The sequence below is a fragment of the Xyrauchen texanus genome, chromosome 13 (assembly GCF_025860055.1).
Source record: "Xyrauchen texanus isolate HMW12.3.18 chromosome 13, RBS_HiC_50CHRs, whole genome shotgun sequence".
In the NCBI taxonomy this organism is placed as follows: Eukaryota; Metazoa; Chordata; class Actinopteri; order Cypriniformes; family Catostomidae; genus Xyrauchen; species Xyrauchen texanus.
The window spans coordinates 39568178-39576968 of NC_068288.1; positions in this window are offsets into that span (position 1 = coordinate 39568178).

The window sequence follows — 8791 nt, forward strand, 5'->3', positions numbered from 1 at the left end:
TCAAAATCTGAAAATTCCCCGCCCCTCTGCATTGGAGGACCTTGCCTGATGACGTAGGTTTGACGGTTTAGGTGTCTCCTTAACATCCGTAACCACGCCCCTCCAACTGACAGTAGACAGGCTGCCTGTGTGTTTGCGAGCATTGACAGCGTGTGAAAGGAGAGATGGCGAGGAGGTGCATTTTTGGTTGTGACACTCACGGAACACTTTTTACCATTCGAACCCTCCGCATGTAACGGCTCAAACATGTAAGGTCTGATTCCCCCGTGACGAAATTATCCTCCGTGTGTTCCTGTTCTTCTTCATCTTCCTCCTCCTGCTGCAGGAAGGGGACTGCTGGCGGTGTTTCAGGCGGCGAGTAATCCTCAACAACCGATTGTAAACTTGCGTTAAGATCTGCCTCCATTTCTAAATGAAACACCTACTTTTTTAGATCCAATCAGGTGCTAGTTGGAAAAAAAAGCCACGCCCACTATTTTGCCTCATTTAGTATTCCGTTTCTCTCGGAAATACGTCACAACAATGGAGAAAAGTCGTTTGCAACTTCCGGTTCACGGGGACTTTAATGTTTCATTTTTAGTGCATATTTTCTAGTTAGTAACATACATCAATCATCATTTGTTTGGAGGCATACATTGTTTAAGACTGTCACACACACACACACACACACACACACATACATACTGTTTAAGATTGTAACACACAACAGTGCATAACCTCAGTTGCTGCGCATGTAACTCCTGTACAGGATCATATTAATGAATAAAAAAACATGTTTTAAAACAATATCTCAGATATGTAGGTCATTACAATGCAAGTGAAGGATTTTTTTCAAAAATAAGTAAAGACTGTATCTGTATAATTAGACATACATGACAAATATGGTCTGTAGTAAGTCATGCATCCCACTAGCAGCCTTATGCAAACTTTGGAATGCAAAAGTATGATTTAGGTGAATTTTAGTGAGTTTTATCTCAACTAATTGAATAGTGTATACTTACAATTAGACATGGACAAGCAGAACCTGCAGAAAGTCAGTTTGTCAGCTCAGGAAAACTGTGGATAGGACACTGTAAACAGCAACACACAAAAAAAAATCTGACAGCGGCAAAGCGTGACAGCCAATCAGAAAACTCTGAAGAGGCCCTTTGCCCACATTAGCCAATAGTGTGAATCTGAGGGCGGGACCACATGTTTGGACGAACAACTTTAATCTGTGCGTGTTTGGAAACAATCTTGAGTTCGTTTACTGCAGCTTTGACTGTTTACATTTTTTGAATTTTTACATTCAAGCGTTTAAAATGGGTATTGCAGTCCAAATTCCAAATATGGAGAGAGTCTCCCCCGCCCCCTCCTCCCGAGACTCGAAGCTCATGCGGGTTGCCAGGTTGTGGACAAGCAACAGGAACGAGCAAACTGACAATGGCAAGCAACGAGCCTTACCGTGTGTTCAGGCCAGAGGCAGCGAGAGTGTCGAAATTCGCTCAGGCTGCCCTGCCAACAACGCTATTGAAAATTCTTGGACGCTCTGAAGTATTTGAAATAGGCGGCAAGGTTCGTTGAGAATGCTTGGTTTTGTGAACTATATTTAAAGGGGCCACAAAACATCCAGACATGTTCTTCCGGTATCTTTTTGACGACATATCACAAGTAGCGTATATCTTCATGAAATATTTTTATATATTATTAAATAAACCATAATATCCACTTCATCAACTCACCTGGCACACCAATAATTCAGACACCTTTGTCCACGCATCGTTTGTTAATTTTATTTATATCCCTGTAAGCAAACAGGGACAGATCAAATATTACGGGAAAACCCGCCACGGCAATAATCAGTTTCTCCTCCATTTTGTCTTCAGAACTAATGTTTGGTGGGAACCAGAGTTTACACTGTTGTGCTCTCTAGACTTCGCTAAAGCGGAGCACTTCTACTTTCCAATAGGTTGCCGCCGAACTGCGTCAAAGCTCATTACCATAATGTTGGCTGCACTTGAACTTTCCTCTGACGCCCACACCGCCCAAGACTCGCCGCGACGCTTCTCGCCGCCGAGAGATGCTGGCTGTCATAGAAAATTAGTTTGACGCTCTCGATGCCTCTGGTCTGAACACACCATTACACTGTAAGGTGATCAGCTAATGTATATGTTTTAATTTTTTTTATTGTTGTATTGTTTGCAAATTATATACAATCTCATGTGGATTTTTTACAACTCTGTCAATGTTAGCTAGATGTATTGCTGGCTTCCATGGCTGCAGCGCTGTGTTTGCCCGCTAACTTGTTTCAAATTTGGCAACCCGTGGTGTCGAAATACTATTGGGAAATGGACAATTGGGCGGGATCACACAGGCCAAAAGACAAACAGAAATTCCGGCCCAGAATGGACATGTCAAAGTAGAATATACTGGCTGTATCATTGTTTTCGGAGAAGCCAGTATATCTATTGAACATGACTACTAAATCTCTGATAAAATATTATAATTGTATGCTTTAGTACAGTAAATATATTACATATGGCACATTTAACATGGTCACAAGCCGCATTCATAGATATAAAAAAAAATTGAATATAATTCCGTATTAACTTTTTTTTTTTTTTTTTTCAATAATTAATGTAAATTAAATGGTATGCTTCAAAATTAGCAATTTATGTGGAGAGGACATAACAGGCGGATGAATAGCCATGTTATTATGATCAAAAGTTTTTTGATCATAATAACAGCGTGTTCAGTGGACCTCCAGCATATGTAACGTATTTATACCTCAGAACCCGGCAAATGTTACATACGATCGATATAAACAAGGAATACAACAGACAGGCATATCGATCAAATGTCTCTACATGACGACGTCACAACGTATTTGACCCAACGTCTGTAAACCGTAATTTAAATGTATTGCCACAAGATGTCATTGTGTGACCTTAAAATGTGTTCTAAACCGCATAGAGTAGACATTCAACGCTAAACATTACACGGGATCCCAAGTTACAATAAATACAGGACAAACAAACAAACACAAACACAGTAAAAGCAATAAAATCCTCAATATGCAGGATACATTACAGCACATACAAAGAAATTAAGCAATCTGCAAAACCATGGAATTTTAAATCATGAAAAAAAATAAAAATAAATAAAATGACCCAAGACAGGCTCATAGTTATAACTTTAGCCTTCAGGTCACTTTCCCAACATTTTCAAGTATTGCTGTCATTTTATTGTGATTGCATCTAACAGCTTTATGGCCACATTAAAACAGGATGTATTCTGCCATTTCATTGTCATTGACCCAGAATGATCAACAGTGAATGGTTCACAACATGCAACTGTGAGAACCTAACATTGATTAACAGAAAATAGAGAAAAAATGCTGCAGTTCTGCTTTCCCTCTGTCCATCAGTCTTTTATAACTTCAAACATAATCTAAAGGGCCCTTTAACCTTATGTTAAATATATAAACAAAATTATGTTGGATATTTCCTTTCTCTGCTATGGGAAACAATATTTAGCATTGTAATTTAATTCTTAGAGCATACACAAACAAGAGCTTTTTTAAGAAAATAATATTTAGTGATTAACTGACCAAAAGGTCTAGTCACTAAATGGCTATAAAAATAAAAGTGACTGGTCAGAGTTGGGCTCACCCACCCTTTGTGGTTGTTTTCAGCACTACTTAAGCTAGTAAATATACCCTCATTTAATATCCTCTCATTTAAAATATATTGCCAAGCATTCACCAAAAACAACACTGAATCATCTTTAATCATGGTGTATTTGACCTTTCCAGGAAGATGACACACACCAATAAAGATATTCAGATTGTTTTGGATTCATGTCATTTAAAAGTTAATGGTTAAAGGAATCTCCATAATGCTCCACTTTGTATTCTCCTCCAAATGGCCGGCTGTGATTAGAAATTATTGGAGCTAATATTACTTTTAAACTGTCTGAGGAATATGAGAGTGTTAACTCAGGTGTATACTAGCGAAATGCCTGGATTACCTTTACATTCCAAAAACCACAGAGACAAAGAGGACAGAAGGAGAATAAGTAGTAGTAACAAAAAAGCAAAGAGAAGGTTTGAATCTGAAAATGGGTCTATTCTTTTCAAGATATATTGTTAAGCAGCAGAGAATACCTCCATTGTGCATAATCTGCAATAAACTTTCAATTAAATTGACACTATTACTGTGAAATTCCTGTCAGTAACACCAGAAAGAAAAAGAAAAACACACACACACACACACACACACACACACACACACACACACACACACTTGCAGTTTAAGGCACATTGTCCACGTAACTGTCTTAAAACAGTTAATAAGTTAGAAACATTTTTATCGGATAATCCACAGTCTTAGTGGTGCTTGTGATAAAATGGGAGGGAAAAAATGCAATAGATTTACAGGCTATCGATTGCAAGAAAATCCTTAAATTAAAGGAATATCCCGGATTCAATACAGGTTAAGTTCAATCGACAGCATTTGTGACAATGTTGATTACCACAAAAAAATTATTTAAAATTGTCCTTTTCTTTATATATATATACACTCACCTAAAGGATTATTAGGAACACCTGTTCAATTTCTCATTAATGCAATTATCTAATCAACCAATCACATGGCAGTTGCTTCAATGCATTTAGGGGTGTGGTCCTGGTCAAGACAATCTCCTGAACTCCAAACTGAATGTCAGAATGGGAAAGAAAGGTGAATTAAGCAATTTTGAGCGTGGCATGGTTGCTGGTGCCAGACGGGCCGGTCTGAGTATTTCACAATCTGCTCAGTTACTGGGATTTTCATGCACAACCATTTCTAGGGTTTACAAAGTATGGTGTGAAAAGGGAAAAACATACAGTATGCGGCAGTCCTGTGGGCGAAAATGCCTTGTTGATGCTAGAGGTCAGAAGAGAATGGGCCGACTGATTCAAGCTGATAGAAGAGCAACTTTGCCTGAAATAACCACTCGTTACAACCGAGGTATGCAGCAAAGCATTTGTGAAGCCACAAAACGCACAACCTTGAGGCGGATGGACTACAACAGCAGAAGACCCCACCGGGTACCACTCATCTCCACTACAAATAGGAAAAAGAGGCTACAATTTGCAAGAGCTCACCAAAATTGGACAGTTGAAGACTGGAAAAATGTTGCCTGGTCTGATGAGTCTCGATTTCTGTTGAAACATTCAGATGGTAGAGTCAGAATTTGGCATAAACAGATTGAGAACATGGATCCATCATGCCTTGTTACCACTGTGCAGGCTGGTGGTGGTGGTGTAATGGTGTGGGGGATGTTTTCTTGGCACACTTTAGGCCCCTTAGTGCCAATTGGGCATCGTTTAAATGCCACGGCCTACCTGAGCGTTGTTTCTGACCATGTCCATCCCTTTATGGCCACCATGTACCCATCCTCTGATGGCTACTTCCAGCAGGATAATGCACCATGTCACAAAGCTCGAATCATTTCAAATTGGTTTCTTGAACATGACAATGAGTTCACTGTACTAAAATGGCCCCCACAGTCACCAGATCTCAACCCAATAGAGCATCTTTGGGATGTGGTGGAACTGGAGCTTCGTGCCCTGGATGTGCATCCCACAAATCTCCATCAACTGCAAGATGCTATCCTATCAATATGGGCCAACATTTCTAAAGAATGCTTTCAGCACCTTGTTGAATCAATGCCACGTAGAATTAAGGCAGTTCTGAAGGCGAAAGGGGTCAAACACAGTATTAGTATGGTGTTCCTAATAATCCTTTAGGTGAGTGTGTGTATATATATATATATATATATATATATATATATATATATATATATATATATATATATATATATATATATATATATATATATATATATATATATATATACAGTGGGTACGGAAAGTATTCAGACCCCCTTAAATTTTTCACTCTTTGTTATATTGCAGCCATTTGCTAAAATCATTTAAGTTCATTTGTTTTCCTCATTATTGTACACACAGCACCCCATATTAACATAAAAACACAGAATTGTTGACATTTTTGCACATTTATTAAAAAAGAAAAACTGAAATATCACATGGTCCTAAGTATTCAGACCCTTTGCTGTGACACTCATATATTTAACTCAGGTGCTGTCCATTTCTTCTGATCATCCTTGAGATGGTTCTACACCTTCAATTGAATCCAGCTGTGTTTGATTATACTGATTGGACTTGATTAGGAAAGCCACACATCTGTCTATATAAGACCTTACAGCTCACAGTGCATGTCAGAGCAAAGGAGAATCATGAGGTCAAAGGAACTGCCTGAAGAGCTCAGAGACAGAATTGTGGCAAGGCACAGATCTGGCCAAGGTTACAAAAAAAATTTCTGCTGCCCTTAAGGTTCATAAGAGCACAGTGGCCTCCATAATCCTTAAATGGAAGACGTTTGGGACGACCAGAACCCTTCCTAGAGCTGGCCGTCTGGTCAAACTGAGCTATCGGGGGAGAAGAGCCCAAAGATCACTGTGGCTGAGCTCCAGAGATGCAGTCGGGAGATGGGAGAAAGTTGAGTAAGTCAACCATCACTGCAGCCATCCACCAGTCGGGGCTTTATGGCAGAGTGCCCCGACGGAAGCCTCTCCTCAGTGCAAGACACATGAAAGCCCGCATGGAGTTTGCTAAAAAACACCTGAAGGACTCCAAGATGGTGATAAATAAGATTCTCTGGTCTGATGAGACCAAGATAGAACTTTTTGGCCTTAATTCTAAGCGGTATGTGTGGAGAAAACCAGGCACTGCTCATCACCTGTCCAATACAGTCTCAACAGTGAAGCATGGTGGTGGCAGCATCATGCTGTAGGGGTGTTTTTCAGCTGCAGGGACAGGACGACTGGTTGCAATCGAGGGAAAGATGAATGCGGCCAAGTACAGGGATATCCTGGACGAAAACCTTCTCCAGAGTGCTCTGGACCTCAGACTGGGCTGAAGGTTCACCTTCCAACAAGACAATGACCCTAAGCACACCGCTAAAATAACGAAGGAGTGGCTTCACAACAACTCCGTGACTGTTCTTGAATGGCCCAGCCAGAGCCCTGACTTAAACCCAATTGAGCATCTCTGGAGAGACCTGAAAATGGCTGTCCACCAACTTTACCATCCAACCTGACAGAACAGGAGAGGATCTGCAAGGAGGAATGGCAGAGGATACCCAAATCCAGATGTAAAAAACTTGTTGCATCTTTCCCAAAAAGACTCATGGCTGTATTAGATCAAAAAGGGTGCTTCTACTAAATACTGAACAAAGGGTCTGAATACTTAGGACCATGTGATATTTCAGTTTTTCTTTTTTAATAAATGTGCAAAAATGTCAACAATTCTGTGTTTTTCTGTCAATATGGGGTGCTGTGTGTACAATAATGAGGAAAAAAAATGAACTTAAATGATTTTAGCAAATGGCTGCAATATAACAAAGAGTGAAAAATGTAAGGGGGTCTGAATACTTTCCGTACCCACTGTATATATATATATATATATATATATATATATATATATATATATATATAAATCTGTTACAGTGAGGCACTTACATAATAGAAGTGAATGGGAGCCAATTCTTGAATTTTAAAATACTAACTTTTAGCCACAAGATGTAAACAATGTGTGTTAACATGATTTTAATGTGATAAAATCACTTTTCTGTGTAACGACGATGCAATGTCATCAAACCCTAAATTCCTAAAATGACAGTAAAATCATTGATTTAAACAATTTTACAGCTCAAATAATGCATGAGTTTTAACAGAAGAATTAATTTTGCTTTAATAATGCTTTTATACAATTATAAGCTTCACATTTCTGCCTTTAAACCCCCCCAAAAATTGTCCCTATTCACTTCCATTGTAAGTGTCTCACTGTAACCTCAATTTTGGCTTTTTTAAAGAAATGGAGGGATGAGATGATATATATTTTTGTGGTAATCAACATGGTGCCACAAATGCTGTCGATTGAGCTTAACTTGTATTGAACCCGGAATATTCCTCAAAAACAAAATCAGAATATTTCCACAATTATAACTGTTTTTTACGTGGATATCTAAAAAAAATAAAAATAGCATATTAAGATAGCAACAAAGAAACATATTTTCTTGAGATATGAAATCAGATTATTCCCTGCTCTTGATGTCAAAATGTAAACAATACACAACACTTGCGTACATTGTAAAGGTGTTTACATGCATTTGAAATCAGTTTATGGGCAAATCCCCATATGCTAGCCATTTTATGCTTAAAGGAATAGTCCGGGTTTAACAGAAGTTAAGCTCAATTGACAGCATTCTTTTATGGTGTAATGTTGATTACCACAAAATGTATTTTGACATGTACCTCCTTTTCTTTATAAAAAGCAATGGAAGTGACCTTGGTGTGCGCACATGTTAAGTTTTACATTTGTACAGAGATAATTTCACCTCTAAAGAACTAAATTGTGCCAAAAAATGACCAAAGAAATTACTAAACCAGAAACTGCGAGTGGGGTGGGCCAATGGGGTGGCCAGGCTTCAGTCCATGATGGCCACTGCCACCCCCTAGCTCCGCCACTGTCTGGAAACATGCTACTCTCCACGCACAACTTACAACGCACCCTGCTGAGAGCAAGATCCACTAATAATGACCACAAGGAATTTACCCCATGTGACTCTACCCTCCCTAACAACAGGGACAATTTGGTTGCTTAGGAGACCTGGCTGGAGTCACTCAGCACACCCTGGATTCGAACTCGCAACTCCAGGGGTGGTAGTCAGCGTCAGTACTCACTCAG